This window comes from Notolabrus celidotus, chromosome 3, assembly GCF_009762535.1.
Source record: "Notolabrus celidotus isolate fNotCel1 chromosome 3, fNotCel1.pri, whole genome shotgun sequence".
In the NCBI taxonomy this organism is placed as follows: domain Eukaryota; kingdom Metazoa; phylum Chordata; class Actinopteri; order Labriformes; family Labridae; genus Notolabrus; species Notolabrus celidotus.
This window is the reverse complement of record NC_048274.1, coordinates 37,979,622-38,003,185: the sequence shown is the minus strand read 5'-3', so window position 1 is coordinate 38,003,185 and position 23,564 is coordinate 37,979,622. Positions and strand designations below refer to the sequence as shown.

At 41.9% G+C, this 23,564-nt stretch overlaps 1 protein-coding gene across 1 annotated transcript in view; it reads left to right on the top strand.

Moving 5' to 3' along the window:
* The first annotated feature begins 398 nt into the window (after positions 1-398).
* The window catches only part of znf536 (zinc finger protein 536), a 267,103-nt gene continuing 243,937 nt past the window's right edge, over positions 399-23,564 (top strand). The window contains exons 1-2 of the mRNA XM_034680912.1: positions 399-813; positions 8,681-8,808. The gene's annotated coding sequence lies outside the window, so the exon portion shown is untranslated. The remainder of the gene's footprint in view (positions 814-8,680; positions 8,809-23,564) is intronic.

Genomic DNA, 23,564 nt, shown 5'->3' with positions numbered 1-23,564 from the left:
TCAACGTGGACTGCAAGCCCTATGATTGATCTGCTGGGTAGATGCGTATTTTGTGCATTCATAACATTTCCTGTATCGCCGTGTTAGGGACCAAGCAGTAAGGCACAAGACACAGGTGTAAGTTTCAAAGAGAAGTGGGTTTTTTATTTTACCCAAAATTAGGCCAACAAACTTATAAGAACTAGGCCTATAAAAGAGGTCAACTTAACATAACTCAATTTAACACAACAAAAGGTGACGTGTGAGCTAAACAAACAGACCTGACACAATGAGACATCAAGGAACTTATATAGTGGTTGAGCCAAACCAAGTTTAACTCAAGGGGTAAACAAAATGGATGCTTAATCAAACTGAATTCAAAATAATACTAACTAAGCCCAAACCCCCCCCTGACATCAGAGCCGATGGTTTGCTCCACTCAGTTGGCTTCAGCATAAAAGTCCCTTTCACCCTTGGCCACGCCTTTTGTTCATTCCAGGAAGTGCCATGCTCCCACAGCCAGGTAACTCACTGTGTGGCTCCAGCCATCACACGCCGCCATTATCAAAATTCGACACAAGCAGCAATAGACCTGGTTAACGAGAGACTCTGTCAAGAAATAAGAAGATACATCTGTATATTTCATCCTAAACGAATTACAAAGAGCAATCTCCACTAAAACTGGCACGGAGTTCCTGAATACAACAAGAAGTGGAAAAACACTCGAGACACGGATGTTCATCTGCAAAAGCAAATGGCAACAACAATTGTAGATCCAACAGGCTTGCACTGCATGTGAAACATCGTGAGACCAAGTCCAATTATGCTGAGAAGGTAAATAGAAGGTGTTGTATCAATAATTTTTGGACTTTAGTTTGATTGTGGTATGTTTTACTGGATACGCTGTACTGTACAAACACTCATGTTGTTGCCACAAATTAAGTTTCACTATGAGAATGTTTTGGTGAGGACCGGTTTTGAATCAGTCACCATCATATGGTCGCAAGTCAGCGGCGCTCGTGCATGTGAGCGGGGGGCGTCGTTTTGGAGGAGCTCTGAGGGAGGAGGGGAGGGGTTAGATGGAGTCATGAGGAAATGCTACATTCAAATTCATGCTAGTTTTCCGAGAGTACCAACCCCAGCTTTAAAGGGATATTTCAGTTTTTTTGAAGTGGGGTCGTATGAGTTACATTACACTAGTGCTCCTGCTAGCTACAATGAGTACCTGTGAGCTCTTCCCCTTTAATGACAAACTTCCCAGAGGACCGGCCGGCAAGCTAGGATACAATTCTCTGCAGACGGGGACACCTTCTTCGCGTAATTTCACTAAAGTTGAGAAAATATGGTCCAGGCACTCATCACGGTGCAAATACATCCACTACTAGAAAAAATTGCAGCTCTTGACTTTGCCGTCAGAAACCCTCTTTGTTTTGGCACTATTTTCAGACGCACCTCGCAGACCGGTGTTCTTCCGCTGCATGAGCACGGATACACGCCGATCAGCTGTTTGGATCTGCCTGCACTTTTAGGAACAAAAACTACAAACTGCAAAAATGAGTGATTCTGACAGCAACGATGACATGCCGTTTACTGTGGACACAAGAGAATACCTCTATGAACCAGAGTTTACAGAGGAAGAACTCCAGATGCAGACCCAACGTACCAACGAAGAAGAGAGGGGAGAAAGTTCTGTGCTAACGAGGGAGCAAGAGAGATCCCACATTACCTGGTGGTGCTGGTGTGTAAACTGTGAGCCCATGCTAACGAACCCAGAGAGCTTCTGCTGTCAGGAGAGGGACTTGGTGACAACAATACTTCAGGACATTTCTGAATCAGAGGGTACCAGCAGCTCACATACGGCTCCAGTCTGCATCACTCATCATCCAGAGTTCCCTGCCTTACTAAACATCTCTATTTTACAGACTTTCTTCAACTTTCAAAGATAAATCTGAAAAACCGTCCACAACCTGTAGGGCTACATGGAAATGTCTCCAATGTAAGTTTTCTGCTTTTACTGATTCTTGGTTTTTGTTGTTTTTATACCACTATTACATGATCCAAACAGCTGATCGGCGTGTATCCGTGCTCATGCAGCGGAAGAACACCGGTCTGCGAGGTGCGTTCTAAAAATAGTGCCAAAACAAAGGGGGTTTCTGAGGGCAAAGTCAAGAGCTGCAATTGTTTCTAGTAGAGCATGCTTTTGCACCGTGATGAGTGCATGGACCATATTTTCTTAACTTTAGTAAAATTACACAAAAGAGGTGTTCCTCCTCTGCAGGAAATTGTAGCCTAGCTTACCTGCCGGTCCTTTGGGAATTTTCTCATTAAAGGGGAAGAGCTCACCGGCACTCATTGTGGTTAGCAGGAGAACTAGTGCAATGTAACTCATGTGACCCCACTTAAAAAAAATTCAAATATCCCTTCATATTAAAAATGATCTGCCGATAACACAGAGGGCCTGATCTACTAAGATCCAAAATAACGAGCTCTAATTTGCGTGTGCAAATAATAATTTTGCACGTGTTATTTCTGGGCGTGTTGCGGGTGATCTACTAAGACTGCGTGCGCAAATGATAACGAGTGCAAAAGTGGTGAGGGAGGACCGCCCTATTTTACGAGGATTTTGCGTGTGCTATCGGCTGTCACCATGGAGAGTTTGAGAGAACAGAGTGGTCTTAAGTGATAAATGAAGTTTGAAGACATAGAGTTGGAGGTCTTTGTGGAGGAGGGAAATAAACACATCGGTGAACTCCAGCAGAGACATCTCAGCGTTTGAAATTCGATTTTGGAGGCCATCTGTGAAAAGGTGAATGATGTGAGAAAAAAACAGAAGATCTGCCGATGAAATAAACGCATCTACTCTACTCCAAAACACAATCAGTGTTTTGATGGAGTTTAGAGAGCGATTTGATGAGGCTTAGTCTGCCACTCTTGCTCTAGAAAAGTTAGGCGTCACTTGGATGAAGACAGTCGCCTCACTGTCCCAGGGAGCAACTTTCGGGTGAACGTTTTCAATGCCTGATATCATCATCCAGCAACTGTCCCAAAGATTCACCAGCTTAAATGGAACTGTGAACATGTTTGAGTCAATTCACCCCAACACACTGTTGCAAGCACGAGATGAGGAGTTACGCAGAGCTGCCTGGCGCAGCTCAGTGAGCGCTCATTCTCCAAGTTAAAACTAACTAAAAACCCCTTGATGAGCACGATGGGACAGAATAGACTGAGTGGACATGTCATGTTATCTATTGAGAATGACAGATCAAAGAAAATGGACATACAGTGCATCGTGGACAAGTCCGCGGAGCTTAAGGCTCGTCCAAACAGTGGTGAGTAGGCCGAGTACTTCATATTGATTTTTTGTTTGTATGTGAAAATGTGGGTCGCTGTGCCAATTTGACTAAACTTTATATCTGTTGATACAGTGACCTACTGTGCTCTGATTAGTTGAAAAAGTTAAAGTGGGTGTCAGAATGATGCGGTCGCTATCCGTGGTGCTGAACTGCTTTGAATTTGTGTTGTTTTATTATTATTATTTTGTTCTCTTGGTTTGATTGACTAAAACATTTAGTAATGCTTGTAAGCCCAGTGGTTGTGGGCATGTTGTAAAGCGATGTTATGATGAGCTTTACAGTGACTGCAGCCATGTGTGCGTAAAGCTGTGCCAGTTTGCACCTGCCTTTCAAACGTGCTAAATATAGACGCAAATACAGCGCGCGCTATCTGCTTCAGGTTTGATAGATCACATTGCGTGTGCTAAATGATTACATTTGCATCTCCTCCTCCCAGTATTTTGCGCGTCCTGATGATCTACATGTATTCTGCATATTCATGAAGGCAAACACGCTAAATGATTTGCGAGTGCTATTTTGCTCATTTGACAGACGCAATCCTCGGTGCTCCCGGTTAGTACGTCAGCTTTGCGCGCGCTATCAAGTTTGCACGTGTTTTTATACACGCAAACCTTTAGTAGATCGGGCCCAGAGTGCGTCAAACTAAAAAATTCACTGGATGTTTTTATTTTGTATTGGTGCTAGACTTCCTGTCCGGCTGGATCTTCTCTGGAGATTTATGCGTCATGCTCCAGCACAAATTGAATTCTTGTGTATCTGGTCCGGAGGGCTCCTTTGCGTGTCGGCTCAGAGACGCAATCGGAACGCAACAGAGCGGATCCAGTGGAAGTTAACACAATGACTAGAATAGAAACCTATCAGATCCGGTGCCTTGACGGCTCGGAGACGGACTGGACTTGGATCCCGTGGATTTGGCTGTTACGCTTTGTTCCTCAGTCCAATTGCATCACGGTCGTCTATCATTCCATTCCACATGACAATCAAAATCAGCTGTCCACATCGTTCACCCCAAACATGAAGATTTTTAACATAACTCCTGATAATGTTTAATATTTACAATTTCAAATCGGCGTGCCTAGGGTCTTGTTCTCTGCAGATTGGGTGGAATAAAATCACTTCACAGGAAAATCTGGTAGGCACCTTTTGAACAATCAGAAAAAGCATCCTTTGCTCACTTTTGATGGATGAGGGGAATCGTGACCAAAATCTGTCCAATTATCATGTAGTGCGGACCCCACTGTACTGCGAATAATTAGGACCTACTACATGGACACAAAGTTTTCTGCCAACTTTCAAATCACTTCACAGAGACTTCTGTGTTCATGTAAAACTGAGGGCAGTGTTCACTGGTTTTGTGTGGGGCAGGTCAGTTGGAATATGTAATGTTCCCTTTGTGATCCAACCTGCATTGAGCAACAGGGATTTAACGGAGTCCTGATGGTTACATGAAATTTTGGATATATTGGTATTTTATTTTAGTGTAGAAATTAATTACAGTAACATATCATATGTGTCATCCAACCATGGTGCCACTAGGTACTGCCTGTTTTTAAACCTGCTCTGAAAGTCCCTGTGAAAGCCTCTTCTTGCATTTCTCTGTCTTCTTAACCCTTTCATAATGTCTCTTTTCACTTTGCTTTTAACAACATAATCCCTAAAAAATGAGGAGAAATTGCAAATCTCTCCTCAGAACTATTTAAAAATTACGTTTTGTAAAAACGTTTCAACGTCTCAAGTGTAGAAAGCTGTTTTAAGAACCAGTTCCATTATTGTCCAAACTAAATTCAACCAGATAGGTTCAAGTTGGGCCTTGCGCTGCGTGCACGAGAAAATAAATCTAGCCACGGTCATTGTGTAAATTCTGTTTAAGAAGACGATGTTCCTTAGCACTTAACACTTAAACCACTTATCTCTTTTATTCTAATCCATGATGAAGTAGACCCACTTTCTCCAGGTTTCCTCCCCCCTCCCCTCTCTTTCTCTCCTGTGCTCCCTCGTCGGGCACCGAGTCACTTTCACAACGTTCATTACCTCTCTGAGGGCAGGCAGAGCGAGCTGGCAGGGGAGATGGGTGTATATCTCCTAGCTATAACCCATCGTCCCCAGAGTGTGGAGGTCAATGAGATTAACCTATACCTCCTTTTTTCCTTCATTACATACTCCAAATTACACCCACTTCCAGGCAAGAGAAAGAAAGAGGGAATCATATATGGGCTGATATCTATTTAAAATCTAATCCCTTTGGGTGAATTGCTCAGCCTTTCCATTTCTCTTATGTTTCTGCCTATTGCCTCTGGGCTCCACTGTGCCGTGGTGCGCTGCGGCGCCGTTCAGGAAGGTGCTATAACCTCGCCCCTGTTCGTATTAACTTTAGATTCATCTGCACTAATACAGGAGACACTTAAGATTATAACTCCCACTTTTCTGTTGTTATTGCTCAGTTAAACATTACAGACTCGCAGCCGACTGCTCTGTTGGCACGCCGCTGACTGTTTGACTAACTCTGGTTATTTACTGTGGGTTTCTTTGGTGCTACCTTGAGGCACATAACCCTTCTCCAAAGGAGCTATTATTTGTGTAAGGGTTCTCCTTGGTCTTTCACAATTTACCATGCTGTCTTTGGCGTGTTTGGAGTTGCCAAAACAGTCAATTGAAATCTATAGGCTCTGAAGAGAAGGGGCGGGACGTCTTTGAAACAAACTTTAGTGTTTCTTCTCTTTGTAGCTGAGGTTTAAATCTGGAGAACATCATTTGTTCTTAAAAGGCGACCACATCCAGACATTTTATTATTGTTGACCGTTCCTCTGTTTACATGTACTGTGGCGTGCGGTACATCTGAATCTCACTGCCTTTCACCACACTATTTGTTCTTCTGTTTAACTCCTGCATGGCTGTTCAAAGACCCTGTACTAATCAGATTTCATGATTTTGATTCTAAAATGGCTCATTATAAGAGTAGTACTTCATGATGTTTCTCCAATACATATACACGGCTCAGACAATAAGGTAAACACGTGCTATAAACAAGATCTGGCCAGCAGGCTTTGATATGTGAGATTTCAAAGCCACACGTGACAGCTAACAGAGCTTTGACCCAATCATCTGTAGGTGCACTGGTCAACAAAAAGGCATGTACTTCATATGTCATGGGCAGCAGTCTGGAAAATGACAGCATATATAAAACAAAGGGGAACTGCTTGGACAGAGGGGAAGTTGAATAATACCAACAGGGGTTTAACAGATGTACGTGATATATACAGTGGATGCATGGGGTAGACAACTATGGCTAGTTGGTGAATAATCCACCTCTGCAGTAGAGCTAACAATCATGAAAGTGGCACTTCAAAGTCTATTCTCAAGCATTTACATTAATGCTTCTACCCCCTGTGGTTCAATCTAAAGGATATTTATATAATGCATATGATTATTGCCACACAGTGATAGCAAATTTTCCGTACTCTGATTGGCTGATTTAACCAGCATGTCTTAATTGAAAGGAAACAAACCTGCTGACTTGAAGTTTTCCAGATCACAAGCTGTTTGAATCAGTGTTCAAGACTTCTTCTTAAGTCAATCATGAGCAAGTCCAGCTGTGAGGTGTTTTTGCCGATCTGCAGATGTCTTGAAAATACTGAAGTGGTTTCCTAAACGACTATAACGAGTGTTTTACTGATTCTGTGACTGATGCCCCTAATGAACAACAAGATCAAGCCATACTATCTGCAACAAGGTTTGCTAATTCTATATTTGTGTATTCTTAATGCTGGGTTAGATTGCAGCAAAATGATTCATACAGTCTAGAAAAGCCTAATTTTTGCTAGGAGATGTCAACATGTGTTATTTTTTGGGGGGATTGTTTTGCTTTTGATAGATGGGACTCGAACCAGTTACAGCTGCAGCCTCTGTACATGGGGCACTTAAAGGTGACATATCATGCAAAATCAACTTTTTAATGGTTCTCTACCTGAAATATGTGTCCCTGTCTACAAACCCCCTGAAAATGAAAAAAAATCCATTCTGCCCCTGTTCTGATTTCTCCACCTTTCTGTAAGTGTGTGCTGAAACCAGCCGTTTCAGTTTTCAGTGTTTTTCATACGTCACAACGCCATCCGGTCTGTAAGGGAAGTCAGAGCTCAGAGCTGGTTCAGCCCATAGACTGTATAAAATACAACTCAACTCCTCCTCCGTTTTTCATTCCCTGCACACGTGTGCTAACAAGGAGCTTAGGAGGGAGGCATGCTAGTTGTAGGCTGTCTTAATAAACACAGAGGTCGGTTTTACTCCCCACGTCTGCAGATTTGAAGATCTAGTGGATGATTTTTATTTTTCATGGATAAGTGCTAGCGCTAGTTAGCATAGCTACATATTTGTAGCTGAGTACCAAGACACAGGTCTACATACTGACAAATAAAACAACAAGAAACACTAAATCTGTGACCAATCCTTCAGAAAGGTCCTGCTGCCTTTCTGGCAGAGGTCGGTTTTACTCCCCACGTCTGCAGATTTGAAGATCTAGTGGATGATTTTTATTTATCATGGATAAGTGCTAGCGCTAGTTAGCATAGCCACATAGCTACATGTTCGTCGCTGTGTACCAAGACACACGTCGACATACTGATAAATAAAACAACAAGAAACACTAAATCTGTGACCAATCCTTCAGAAAGGTCCTGCTGCAGGCGCCTCTTCGTCAGGATCAGATTCAAAGGGTTGAAGTTACGTGGGTCTGTGAGCAGCCGTGTATATTCAGCCAACATGTAAACATTAGATCAACATGCTGGAGAGACGAGGGAATATCCACTTCCTGAGGGGGCGTGGTCAGAGAGAAAACAGACTGTTCTGAGGAGGGCTGAAGAAGAGGGTTTTTCAGGCAGACCAAAATCTGATTTCAAAGTGTTTTTTTGAGCATAAACTTTAAAGACATGTTTTGGGGACCTCTTAGACCAATATATATGATGAAAAAAGCATAATATGTCACCTTTAAACAGACACTGCAAGGGCTGAGTATAGTTGTTAATACAACAGATGTACTTACAAGGCAGGGTTTTGCAACGAGAGAGCAGGGGATCACACTAGAGGAAATATCACCTGCAACTGTATACTATCCAAATATTGACTCAGCGTACCTCAAACCTACAATTTATATGAGTTGTTTTGCTTTTCAAATACATTTTAGCGGGGGCCTCAATGAGATTTGCAAGTGACTTGCTTTACCAAAGATACGTGATTCAGCACGTTCTATTTCATGTTTGGTACATATTCTGCAGAAGAAGATGTATAGAGGTGAACCAGAACCATTACAGCTCTGCTTATAATCTTTACTGTGGTTTTTTTTTTCCACTGTACAGCTTGTGGTAAAAATGAGCGAGCCTTCTCAAGATCCGGCGTAAGAGGTGCAACTCATGCCAGCAGTATGAAGGCCCTGAATGAAGCTACAGCTATCACATGGTGCACACGCAGATGACAGGAGGCAAGGGTAAGACATGTTTGCTTTTCTGTTTCTCAGCCAAATAGGTGGAGACCAAACCGGCTTTAACAAGTGACAACATGACGTCCTTATTCGTCACATACACTAGTGGTGCAACGGAGCACAGTTGAGAATATCCATACAGATCACACTGTTTCTGACCGAACGTGATACCCAGATCAGTGGTTAATGTAACATCATGGCCTATGATACATTTACTGCAAATGAATGTCAATGCTGCAGCAGTGAACAGAAAGCAGAGTTTATGAAATGCGTCTCAGCAACATGGAGACCCGCTGTTCAAATACAAAAGACAGCATAGTCCCCCAATATTATTGTTACGTGACTTTTCATTAACTTTCAACCTGAAAAGGATCATAAAGTGTTAATGTTTTAAATTTCGCCCACATTTAGTTTTGACGTTTTAACTTAATATTATTAAAATATGAAAAACCACCTCTTTAATACATTTAAAAGATGTTGTGGAAACACTTGTGAACATAAATCTGGATAAAGCAAAGTAAATTTTGATAATGAGGACTTTAACTAAAGGAAAGAGTTCTATAATGAGTTTGCACACTGCATACCTCAGCCTAAGTTGATCTTGTAGTTTTAATTACATTAGTCTCTTATCTATTCTTCCTCTAAGCTGACAGTCAAGGGACCTATTATACATTTATTCACGCTGACCAAATATCTTGTCCTCCATCAGTAATGGCTTAAAATGCAGGATTTGTCCGCAGCTTTTAGTAAATTAAAGCCCCTGGGCTCCACGCTCTTTGGGGCCACTCATATTAAAGCTGCAACTATTGTAGCGTATACTAACACCAGCCTATAGTTATTATCATTAACAGCACAGCTCAGAGGTCAACCCTGATCGGAAGCTGCTGTTAAACAATAGGAAGCGACACTGAATATTATCTTAACCTTAGCGATGATGGGATAACTTGTTTGCTGGTGAGCACATCTGAGCTTTATCAGCAGGAGGATGGTGTGACAGATAGAGTGTCATTGTAGTGGGTGTGACAGAGTAGGCAGCAACCCGGCTCATGTAACTTCCTGGTTATGAATAGCCTTGGTGGAAAGGTCAACACCATGACAACCCTGTGATGGATGTCACTGACGTCCAATTAAATTCCCCTAAAAAAAGGCGCCTTGGAGGCTCTTGTGTGTGCTTATTAAATGTAAAACAGCTAAATCAAAAGTCTGAGGGCCGGCTTCTCTCTGCTTAATGCCGGCTAGGACAACCAAGAGCATTTCTTATTCCTCAATTATTCATGTTTTTGATGAGGGGGTCAATAAGGGGAAGAGCACTCGTTATGAATGTTTGGAGCTAAGCGCAAAGGTCACAAAACACAAACACACACAAATACACATCTTTTCAGGCATTTCTAACTTTTTTCCCCTCACCCGTTCGCTCTGGATAAATAGAAGTGAGCAAAGAACAATACTCCCGTGCTTTGAGGAATGCAAATATTTGTGGCAAGGTTGTTGAAGCTTTCTTTCTCTGATCTACCTCTCTCGCCTGGCCACCCTCTCTTGCACACAAACACATATCTACACACATACACAAATATGCCTCCATGCAAACACACAAGCCGCTCCGAGGAAACTGGGACAGACAGTCAGGCCATGAATAAGAGGATGCAGGTTTTTATTTGTGTACTATTTGGCCCTTTGAAACTTTCAGCACATCCACATGTGCACATGTAGCACGCACACACATTTTACCGCACACTCGATTCAGTCATCCAGTCTGAGTTTCCTTCCTCGAGTCCAGCGGTAAAAGTCCTCTCACTTTTTGAGTCTACCTTTGGTTGAACTTATGCTTCTCTTTTTTTCCCATGTCTTGTGTATCCACTCTGAAATTATAGATGGGGATAATAATAATAATGTCATTTTGTACCGGAATCTTAGTCATTACCTGCAGTAAAGTGCTTCTAATTGATACCACCAGAGAGATAATGATTACAATGCCCTCCAGGAACATATTATTGCAATATTAACCTTTGTATATACTTTTATGCAGAAGACTCCAGCACATTAAGGGATCTCTAAATCTTACTTGTGCGCTGTAATGCCATTACAAAAGAATGGATACTCGGAGGTGTGCCCTTTTCCTGATTAAGTGTGTCCAGGGGTTTTCAGCCATCTGCAGGAGATGGATGACATGGTAGTGCAATTTCCAACGTCTCTCTCTTCTCTTACTGGCTAAAGCTTTTGTTCTTTCACGTGCATGGCTATACAGTTTGCACCTAAGATAACCTCTCTCCTCTCTCACCTCGTGTGTGCAATTAACAACAAAGTGTGATTATTGTTTGCTTGTCACCTGTTTTGAGGTGATTTATTTTGAGTGTGTTAGACAGTCACATCATCCACTGTCAGTGTTCTTCTTTGTGTGAGCATCCCTGACAATTAACCAAAGGAATGATGAACTTACACTATCGGTCTCTGAGTGTTGGAGCATCCCAATCAGCCTGCTTTCCTTTCAAATAAACAGGCACAACAATTGGTGACTTACCAGAACAATAGACCCAATCAAGAGTCAGATAAATATACATATACTTTAGTTCCTCTCTGAGATAACAGAAAAACTGTTCGCAATAAAGCTTGGCAGGCCTCGCTTTTACTTTTCGATTTTGTACCTAACAAACAGAAATATGTACATAACATCACACTGTATGTGCACGTCACTGCAGAGTTGATAGGTTTCTATTGTAGTCAATGTGTTAATTTCCACTGGGTCAGCTCCATTGAGTACTGGCTGGCTCCAGCACACCGGAGCCTTCCAGATCAGATACGCAAGACTTCTATTTTTGCTGGATGCCGGAGCATGACGCATCAATGTCAACAGAGCAGATCGAGCGGAACAGGAAGTCAGCCAACAAAACAAAATTAAAACATTCAGGGACTGATCTACTAAAGGTTTGCGTTTATAAAAACACGTGCAAACTTGATAGCGTGCAAAGCTGATGTACTAACCGGGTGCACCGAGGATTGCGTCTGTCAAATGAGCAAAATAGCACGCGCTATCCATTTAGCGTGTTTGCCGTCATGGAAATGCAGAATACATGCAGATCATCAGAATACTGGGAGGATGAGATGCAAATCTAATTATTTAGCATCCGCAATTTGATTTATCAAACCTGAGACAGATAGCGGGCGGTGTTTTTGCATCTATATTTAGAACTTTTGAAAGGCAGGTGTAAACTGGCACAGCGTTACCCACAAATAGCTGCAGTCCCTGTGGCGAATAGGAGGAATAGGTTCAATGACAGACGACGGAGAGAAAGCATATTCTGTGCATGTGTCAACATATTTGGACTGTCAGAAATAAAAATAGTGAGACATATCGTTTATCCAGCAATGCCATTTTTGAGCTGCTGGATGACCTAAGGGCTGATTTGGAGCCAGTCACTAAAGGAGCCATGCCATATCTCCTATGGAGAAACTCCTTGCAACACTGCATTTTCTTGCTTCTGGATCATTCCAGCGCACCATCCATTGATGGCTCAGTTGAAGGACTGTCACTGTATGACCTCCTGACTGTTGCCAGGGCATTGACAGCCATTGTCAGCCCAGACACAGCCCTGACCAGCTGCCTTGTGTGCACAACGATGGTCCGAGTGTCCCGGCGGAGGGCGCGCGCCACATTGGACACGGCTCTCACCTCCTGATCAATGGCCTGTAACCAGGGTGCAGCTCAATCGGCTGGAAGTGAAGCTTCCACAAAAACTCTTCCCCCTGGTGGCTGGCTGCAGTATAGGTCAAAAACTCTGTCTACCCCATTCATTGGCATCAAAGCGGCAACCTCTGTGCTTTTTCTGGCTGCAGAAACACCGGAAACCACATACACACCAATTCAAAAGAGACTATCTGCAGCAGAAATAAACATGTTAACAGCCTGGTTTTAAAAACAGCTTGGCTACAGTAGTTCATTTCTCTATCGGCACACACTGTATGGGGGGTGAATTTTTTTCTAACTCGACAGTTCAGTAGATATTAAGATTAGGAGTTTTTGCCCAAATAAGGACATGACTGACTGGACTCCCGGACAGGAACAAATAGCTGTTGGCTAGGAGGCTCAAGCCCCGCCTCTTTGCGTCACACTCTGCCTGGTTGAGTTCCGCATTTCCAATATGGCTCCCACCGTCGATTGGCTTCAAAACAGCGCTCAGGAACAACATTGATTGTATGTTTTAGAAGTATAAACCAGGCTTGACAGAGCTTTCATTGCAGACAGCCTTAAGAGGACACTGGAGGAATTGCAGTTTTGTTACACTTCGGTATTGCTTTCATTTTCAACACTGGAGGCTGCTGCATGCATGTAAAAGTGCTTGCACCTTAACAATGAGATCATGAAATCAAACCAACATTTAACAGACTCAGAAACAGTAAGCAAAGGTTGTGCACTGTTGCAGTCCAGCATCGAGCAAAGTAGGAAATAAAAAACAACTCTCCATTGAAAGAGGACTTCAATTAACATATTTATGAATCAAAATTATATATATTTACCATATTTTTAATAATGTCATCATTACTTTAAATCTAGGATTCTGATTAAGCACTTATAACAGGGTGAGTCAAAAAATGACAAACAAAAAAAATGTGACCTTTTCTATCAAGCACAAGCATTCATAACAAGATGAGTTATAACATTTATCTTAACTCAAACTTGGTTTAACAATGTCACATGAGCTGCTCCTTAGCGTGCTTCAAGAACAAATACTTCTGTTGTACAGAAATGAGCAAATGAACATAACATGCAGCAATTTTCCATTTATATTTAAAACCTATCCTTGTAACAGTACATGGTTCAGCCATACATTAGGTGTGATGTAGTTTTTTATTTGTTTTGGATGCAGTGCAACCCTGACTCTGACCATCAACCACATTGCAACATGTCTCTATTTATAGATGGAAACGTTTTGCCAAAGAGATATAATGTGGGGACACTGTGCTTCACGGCCCTCTGAACTCACAGCTTTAAAAAAAGGAAGTAAGGAGGCCACAGCAGTGAGCTGAATTTAAAGATGAAATCCTGTGAGCAGAGAGACCTTTGGTTAAGACCAGAGTGCAGCTGACAGAGGGCAAATGAAAACAAATTAATTCAGTGAGGACTGTGGTTATATGTCTGTCTGTGTTTGTGTGTGAGCGTGTGTGTGTGCATCTGTGTCTGTGTGAGTGTGCACACACTGGTGCGTGTGTCTAACTCATGACACAGTCCAAAACTGCTTCTTAAGACCTGATGACACAGGACAGGAAATTGGGATATCTGAATACTCTGGAGACCTCTTGGCCTGGCCTCGCACAGACTCCCACCCCCGCACTCCTCCCTCCTGCTGTAGCAAACTTCAGCCTCTGGTGGGCACTGTACAGAGAACAGGTCTGACCCTGAGAGGATCACACTGAGGGAGTCTGAATGAAGGAGCCTCTCCTTTATGTAGAATTTGGTACAACTCATCACAGAGGCACTTGGTGGCACTTGACAGAAGTAACAATAGAGTCAAGAGACCAACTTTATTAATGCAATATTAAAACACTTTTGGGTATATTAAGTTATCCGTTTCAGGGTTTGGCTGGGTGTGGAAATTGAATGAAGAGAGAGCAGATAAAAGCATGACAGTTAAGACCTCCCAAGAAGAATGACAGCATCAGTGGTTTTAGCAAGAACATCAGCGTGACGCATGTTTATGTTCAAGTGCCAAAGCCCTGTAGCAGCTGTAGGAATCGTGAATGGAGACAGAGAAGGATAAGGTAATGAGGGCTGCAAGTGGTAGATAGACAGGTCAGCAAAGCATCAGGCTTTAAATGTGGTTTGGATGACTTGTTGGTTTTTAAGCACTACACGTGACTTGTGCATTGGGTACAGTAAATGTAACTTCCTGTAATGGTTTCTTACTCAAAGACGCAATTGTCCACTATCTTGTGAGCCAAGTGCTAATTGAGATAAACAATCCTGATTTCCACCTCAGGAGTTGGTTGAGACCAAAAATGAAGATGAGTATTGGTGATTATTAGACTAACATTTATAAATTTACAGTTCTGTTGTGATTAATTTCCTTAGCTGTTAAAAATATATATTTATACTCTGGCTAACTGACTATTCAAGAGGTGTAGGAACGCACTTAAAATTTAGCACAATTTATATAATACAATTAAACAGTCTCGGATAAACCACTTCAAAACTCAGCATAGCTAACATTAGCAGAGCAGGTTAACGTCCACATATGTGCTTGTTAGACATCACTCCAGTCAAGTGGTATATGTTAGTGTACCCAGACTCAGCCTACACACAACTATATCTCCATTTTATAGATCAAAATACTGATAACATCCGACATCTGTGTTTGTTTACATCCAGGTAGTAGAGCAATATAGCATTAGACATTACCCGGAGCTACAGTGTCAGCTAGTGGCAAGTGGCTGCACTAAAGCTTACACACAACATATGGCCAGCATTTTGGGCGTGCAATGATAGAAATAGTAATAATTTGTTTGACCAACTAGCTTCTATAGTGTTTAATTGTGAGGTCAACTCGACGAGCACATACCTGGCAAAGTCTCCTACATCCTTATGCTAATTTTTTCCCTGTAATGAGCTTTAAACTAGTTACAAACCAGAATTAAATTATTAAATATGTCTGCTAGTGCAGCTGTATCCTTACTTGGCTATATAGCCATTTGGAATACCTGTAACAAGACTACCACTGGGCTAGTGTCAAATGAAGCTTGTACAGCACCTATACTAAAAGTGCTATATTTACATTTCCATAAAAAATATTTGCACAAGTTAGTAACTTTGACAGTGGCAGGGTTTTTGTTTTTTTTGTGGTTTCGTTACAGAAAACTTCTCTGCTGGGCAACCTCTGGTCTTAAAATATGAAGCTGATGCGGGAGTGCTAAAAACTGCTGTTCTAGCGTCCACTTGAGGCTGGCTGTAAAAACTCTGGAGACAACATACACACCCATTCAAAGAAGATGATTTTTGCAGCAATAATACACATGTTTACAGCCTGGTTCAAAAAACGATTTAGGTCTGAGTAGCTACTTTGTCTTTCGGAACACACCGTACAGGAGTGAATTGTTTTTACAACTCAATATTTTCTGAGATATTAAACATATGAGTTTTGCCCAAATAAGGACATGGCTGACTTGATTGACAGGCGGGCACCCTGTAGCTGTTAGCAAAAAGGTTAAAGGCCCACCTCTTTACCTCACACTAGCTCAGACGAAGTTTGGTTGTGTTCAGCATTTCCAATATGGCACCCGCTCCACTGGCGATTGGCCTCAAAACAGCGCTCAGGAAAAGATGGGTGACGTCACAGATACTACGTCAATTTTTTTAATACAGTCTATGGTATAAACAGAGCAAGATAAACAAAGAAGTAAGAAGTACCACTCTGCCCACAGAGGGCTCTGCAATGGGTACAAACCATAGACTGTATAAAATATGGATGTAGTATCCGTGACGTCACCCATCTGTTTCTGAAGAGCTGTTTTGAGGCCAATCGTTAGCGGCAGCCATACTGCTGCTGTCGAGCAATTGTGACGTAAAAAGGCGGGCTTTGAGCCTCCAAGCCAACAGCTACAGTGTTCCCACAGTCAGCTGTGCCTCTCATTGGAAGACTAGTAATCTCAATATCTTTGAAATTGCCGCGATAGAAAAAAATTCACCCTCCTCACAGTGTGTGCCGATCGAGAAATGAGCTATCCAGACTACACTCGTTTTTTGAACCAGGCTGTAAACATGTTTATTTCTGCTGTAAAGATCGTCTCTTTGAATTGGTGTGTATTTGGTTTCCGGTACTTCTGGAGCCAGCCTCAAGCGGATCCTTGATGAACTGCAGTTTTTATGACTTCCGCATTGGACTCATATTTTTAGACCGGAGGTTGCCGCTTGGTACAAACCAAAAGTTCCTCACAGGAGCTTCAAAAAACAGTTGGACGATCCTGACAACTGGACCCTGATATGTCTCAGAAGAACAGTTCCTCTAACCAATTGTGCACAAGAAATACATTTTGCCACTGCTTTCACTGGTTTACTTTTATTGTCATTGTCCTTTTCACTCTGTGGGAATATCTTCTTTTTGTTCAGGGGAAACAAGAGTTGACAAGCATGATAAAGGCCTGCAGTACACTTAGTCCAGTGTGCCAAACATAAACACAATGACTAAGTCTATGTAACAGATAATTTTAGAGCTTCATTCAAATGTCTTTGTTTTGGTTTGCGAGGTTGAAAATGTATGCCTACAATTGTACTTAATCAAAAGTTGTCCAATAACAGCAAACCTGCAACTGTTTCAGTGCCACACAACCTTGACACAATGTATAGATTCTGACTTGCTTCGGGTCCAGTTGGCTCCTCTGGGCTTTTTCCTGAAGACCTTGACCGTTCAGCTTCACAACAGCCTGACTGAGCAGAGCTGCTCTTTTTGCAGCATTACCATACTGCGTTACTGTGCCAAGCCAGTGACATGGTCAAGGGTACAACAGCTGTATTTATTGTGTCAGTGGTAGTGCCAGTAGCATTTGTCCGTCAGTGTTTACTCTCTGCTATACGTCCTCAGCAGCTTCACTCATTTTTAGCTCAGTTGAGAAAATGTACCTGCTTCTTATTTCCAAGGCTAGAAGATGGCCTGGAAAGATAGATAGATGGCCAGGAATTTTTTGTGTTTAGTATTCATCTCATAGTTGTAACACAAGGCCCACTTGTCCTTGAATGCTTGTTACAAATAACCCACATAATTCCCACAGGCTCAGAGATAATTCACTGATAATTTAAGGCACTGGTACTGTGTAGCATTTTCCCCGAACACACAAAAAATCAGCACATTCCTTTGTTGTTCTCTCATTGTTTCCCTGCTGCTCCTGAGCTGACACTAACCTAGTAAAGCGTCTCTTTTGTTCTGGGTAACAGGAGACTGTTTCTGAAGTGTACACAGAGGTTAGTGTGACTGAGCCCTTTTGTGGCGTGGCAGCACCTTGCACTTTATCTGCCGTTTAGCTTCTTTTTTTCCACTGCAGAGCTGCTTTATCTGCTGATTTAAGGAAGTGCTGCTGAATCAGGTCAAGGAGGTGCTAGCAATTGTCAGGAAGGTGAAAGGGGCCTCAAGCAGCAAAGCTCACCGGCAGGCTTTTAAAAAATGATTAAATTTACTCTGACACTGAAACCGTTTCCATACCAATAATCAGACCTCGTATGAATGTAGCAATGAATATTCTCTCTGTATTCAATTTCCCAGGACCTACACTATGGTGGGGTATTTTTGTACTGGGGCACCATAAAGAGATTAATTTTAGTGGTAGTCTTCCCACTAGGGAGTCAATGTAATCCTACAGAGCATTAGGGAAAAGGAGACGAGGAGGAGGAGGAGGAATGGACAAGAAAAAAGTGGAGAGAGGATAGGAAAGGGGAAAGGAAGCTGAGGAAAGGAAAGGAGGAGGCTATGGGAGAACACAGGGGGGAGAGGAGTAATCACGTGTGTCCGGCGGAGGTCACCACTGGTCTGCAGGTTCTAATTATGTGCTAATAGCCACTGAGGAGGTCATTTGGAGCCATTAGCCAGCGCCTGTAGGTAGTTAACGGCCCACAGCATAACCCAGCCTCCTTAATGTTCCCTGCGAGGCCGTTAGCGCTCTGTCACCAGCCAGCTAGCTGCCTCGTTACTGCGATTAGAAACCAATTGATAGGTAATAGTAAAATATGATCGCACACTATCCAGGAAATATGGACTCTGGTGGAAAGGTGAGAGGACAGGAGACAGACAGTGATAGTGCATAGGAGCGCCTTTGCTTAGTCCGCAGGGGAAAAGCAGACATTGCTCTGCAGCAAAGGGCAACAAAAGGACTGCTGCACACTAACTGAGGAGTTGAATCAAATGAGATGAGAAGGTTTCAGTGTTGCTGCTGTGAATGAGCTAAATACAAGGTGAAGTTGAGTTCTTGTGAAGAGTTGGTTTGCCTTTTTTTACCCTCATGGTTAAGGTCATTAAGAGCTGCTTTAACTGTCGACTCATGGTGTCACTGTGAGGGTCAACCATTATCTCAGTTACCCAGCTGCTGTAACAACACTTTTGGTATTGACTGGTTTTACTTTAAAAGAATACAAAGCAGAAACAGGCTACATATGTGTGCAGTGATTTGCCCCAGTCAGAGTTAATCTTGGCACTGTTTTAGTCTTAGTCTGAGATTCCTTACTTTAGCTGGATAATCTAGCCCAGACTTTTCTACTAGGCAATACTGCTGTGCTGTCCCTGCTGATCTGCTGAGTTAAAGGAAGTGATTTATACATTGATTAACGTGGTGATGTAGTGAAATGTTCTTTACACAAAGCCAACAAGCAAAATCCTCTTTCTTTGACCACAGTGGCAAAATGTAAAGCTCCTGTGTGGAAGTTTCCTATGGTTACAAACAGACTGAAATTAAAACTGATGTGCCTTCATGACCTAAAAAAGTAAATGAGACCATCAACATAAAAACTGACCAATTATTTTTACTCATGATTAATATGTTGAACCCAAGCTGGGGGTAGGTGTCAGTTGAATTGATTAACTGCACACTGCAGAAACAGCCTTTATTTATGTGGTCCACACATACGAGTGACATGAACGAGTGTTTTAATAAAGCAGGGTGAGACTTTTTAAAGATAAAATCAGCTGAGAGATAATAGGAACCACTTTGTCCACAGGGGGTGCCAGAATCAACACAAACTGAAAGGACCTTTAATTTCTCAGACTTGCATCGGACAGACGTATGTGTTTATGATGACAATGGCTGTATTGTACATGTACAACCATAGCTGTGCCTGTGGTGGCAGTTTCACTGGACAGACATTAGGTTCATTGTGCACTTAAAGGCATCATCATCTCTGATGATTTAGAGTTGAGAAAAACCGTCAAATGTTTTACTAAATAAAATCTCTAACAAATCCTGTTACGGGAAGAAATTAAGGCTCTGACAGAGATATTAACGTTAGCAGTGGTTAAAAGGAAAAGGCAAACCCCAAATATTAACCTGATGTCATCAGTGGCATATATCAGGAAAAAAACAAACAGATTTGACAGTTAGAGAGATGCGTGGAGGCAATATGAATGAGTTAACGTGGTGCAATTGATTCAGATAGGTGACTAAATTAACCCTGTCTGAGTTTTAATTGTGCTATGCCTCCCAACCAGTTCAACCAGAGACAAGACAGTTGTCATTTGACATTTAGTGGGGAAAAAGTTTGAATGTCCGAAAGTCCACCGACAAAAACAAAACATGCAAGTTGTGATGTAGTTTTAGCTTATTGATGTACCGTTTCTGTCATCTGAAAAAAGGTTCTGGATGAACACTTACCATAACTTTCATTCATGAAATTATTACTGGCCACATTTTTTGCTTCTGGAGTGTAATTTTTGCATTCAAATAACAAATCCAAATAAATTCCATCTCAAGAAAAAACATACCTGATATCTGTAAAACCTAGAGGGTGGTTAAAGTATGTACATTCATGATATTTATCCATGGGTTCTAAAGGGAGCACTTCATACAGCTTTGGATGAGAACTTGTTCATTCCTATAAAAGTTGCCGAGTTGTGCAAAAAGTAAAAACAAAACTCGACCTAAAAACTCAGATCATGTGGTTGCTCCTGCATACTTGTTCTCACAGAAGAAGAGTGCTTGAACTTCCTTTAAAGTCTACTCCAAATACCCTTTACCAACGAACAAGCATATCTATTACAATGCATGAAGATTAAAGTGGTCCAGGGTGATGGTTTGGGACTTGTAAATAAGTTTGGCCACCATGTCAAGCAGGTTTCAAAGGCCGGCACACTTCCTGGCAGGCTTGAAACTTTATTTTCTGTCCCTGACATGTCTTTGTGTAAACATCAAGCACACTTATACAGCTGTTTGGAAACAATCGTGTGTACCAATTGAATCAGGAAACTTTGAATTTGAGATGAAGTAGCACATACTGAGCAGGCGGACAGTATCCACCTTTGTGCAGCTGTATTTTCCAGAACAGAAGTATTTTTAAGTGAGAAAAAGAGAGTTTATTTATTTTTTTCACAAAGTAGGGCAAAGTGGAGATGAACGAGCACAGCTATGAACTCACACAGCAGTTCCTTTTTCCTTAGTCATGGATGAAACAGAAATCAAATCAGTATCAAAACAAGAATATTGTAGACCTACTAAGAAGAACATTGTTCTCAATCAATTAGAGTCAGATGTTTTCATTTAGATATATTTCATTTCTGCTCTGGGCAGCTTTTGATTCATATGATTTAGATTACAATCAGACTGGTTATAGGTCAAAGGCAGTATACTTCCTTCTCCCTCACATTCATCATGGACAAGTTTGATCTTGAGTACACTCTCCGTGCTGGCAAATAAAGAAATACACGCTTCCTGAAGAATCACAGATCTGTCCGTGATGAAACCTCCAGGCTGGGTTGTAAATATTTGCCCGCGCTGTATTTGTGTGAGCGTTTCATTAACGATCAGAGCTGACAAACATGCACACTCATTGACCCCAGTCATCAGGGAGAGCCTGAGACAGTAGTGTGTATTTAGTGTGCATTTGTTGAAAACGTAAATACCTCACATGAGGGATTGATGTCACTGCGAGAAGAGACGACTGCAGTGGAAATTAATCTGGTGTGGTGAACGTTTTCCATAGCCAGCACTCCTGGCTCTTATTTAAGGCCCTGTCAGAACTTGAAAGTGTAATTGATACAAATTCTAAAGTTTAATTTTTAAAGTTTATAGTCACTGAGGGTTCAGAGCTTCAGATTGTTTAAAATTGCTCTCACTCCCTTTTCATTAAAGCAGGATAGTCTGAAAACATTTGTTCATCAAAGGCTCGCTACAAATTAGACTTTGAGAAACTCAATTTGAAGTAAAGAAAAGCATTTCTTTTCCTCGGGGGGAAGCCAAAGTCTCGGCTGTGTTTGCATTTAAATATAAACAGGGCACAATATCTGGCTTTAAAGATGCATGCAGTCATCGTGCACACACACACAGACGGCGACACACACACACTTGCCAAATGCACATATTCACCCCAAACTCCATAATTTGGCAGTTCCCTTTAAACTGCTACAGACAACAGCATGAAAACCTTGCTATCATGTTGCACCCATGCTCTTCCACTGTTGTGTCTACCCACCAATAGTTGAAATTTGCAATAAGGCCTCTGGAGACACTGAGGGACAGGCTGGCATGTTGTAAAATTGGGTCTGCTGAAGGGGGGGGAGAGAGGCAGAGAGTCAGAGAGGGACGGCCAGAGCAGTGGAATAACATCTTAATCTATCAGAGAAGTGAACAGTGGCCGGTCTGTTTTTGGAGCAGGCTGTCTTGGATGACTCCCAAGCAGAGGGGCAAGGAGCAGAGCCATCTTCAGCTGGTAGTCACTAACATGGCAGTAATAAGGCAGTGATGACCCTCCCAGGACTGCCGGCCAACACTCCCTCTGCCTCCTATCCCTTCAGCATAAACACGCACACACAAACACACACATGCACACACAAAACAGGCCGAGCACTTGAGCAGATATACAGTGCAGCACCAAATCTCTCTCTCTGTTACACATCCACTTTCCTGCCCTCGTTTCCAGTCACTCTGAATGAAACTCAATATCCAACCAAGTCTTCCAGCAGTTAGTGAAATTGTCACAAACAGTCATTTAAAGAGTCCTAAACATGGACACATGTTCCCACTTTCTTATGTCAGTCAAGACAAAATAAAACTGTAGTATTTTAACTTGGGTTAGGGATCGGTCAAGCACAGGACTTACATCCTGAGGTGGAAAGGTCAGGTCATTTGCAAGACTGTGAAGTCAAAGTTGAATTATTTTGTGACAGCAGCTGATACTAACAAACAGAGCTCACTATGTCATAGTTATTTTAATGTACTGCCTTCTATCCTAAACTACAATGTCTTTATTTTTTCCTTTCACTACATAAACTGTGACACTGTGGGAAAAACATGCAAGCAAATGTTCCTATGTTAGGTTTAGAAAAAATGTGTTTTTACTGGCTACTTCTTTGAATAATAAGCACAGAACATTAATATGAATGACCTCTGACCATTATCTGGCACATAATGGTGGCACGTAAATCATGCCAACCCCCTGTGAAGCCATTATCCTGAGTGACACTTAAGAGCATCATGTACTTAAGCACAAACTTTAGTTATCCTTGCGACCCAAACTTTAATATGCATGCAAGCTGACCCAGAGGAAAGTTAAATTCATGTCCAGTTACACGGTTTAAAAAGTTGTATTTTGTTGGATACTTTAGAAACTGCAGTGAAACAGAGAGTTCTGAGAACAAAGTTAGACAATGTACTGTATTTTTCTGCTTGGCCATATAAACCTGCATTTGAACAACATCAATATATGTGGCATTAGTTTATTAATTGAAGTATTTTTTTATTTAGTAACACAGAAGCAAAGAGTGGTGATAGTTTGCGTGGCTTTATGCAGACAGGACTCAGGGCGGACAGAGAAAAATGTCATGCTGGTGCACCTGTTGCAAGTGTTAAGCATTCGGTCATACCTTCTCTGTCTGTCTAACCGTGTCCATCACTTGCACACAGACAAAAACATTAATGTGCTTATAAGTTGTCTAACACCCTATCAAGTTTTAATGTAAGTTTTATTAACTTCAAATGGCACACTTCCCTACAGACACTAATAGATAACATGAATTTGTACAAAAGTGACACTGAAAATCATTTATATCCCCACAGTTAATGTCAAGGTGGTCCCCTGTCAGTGG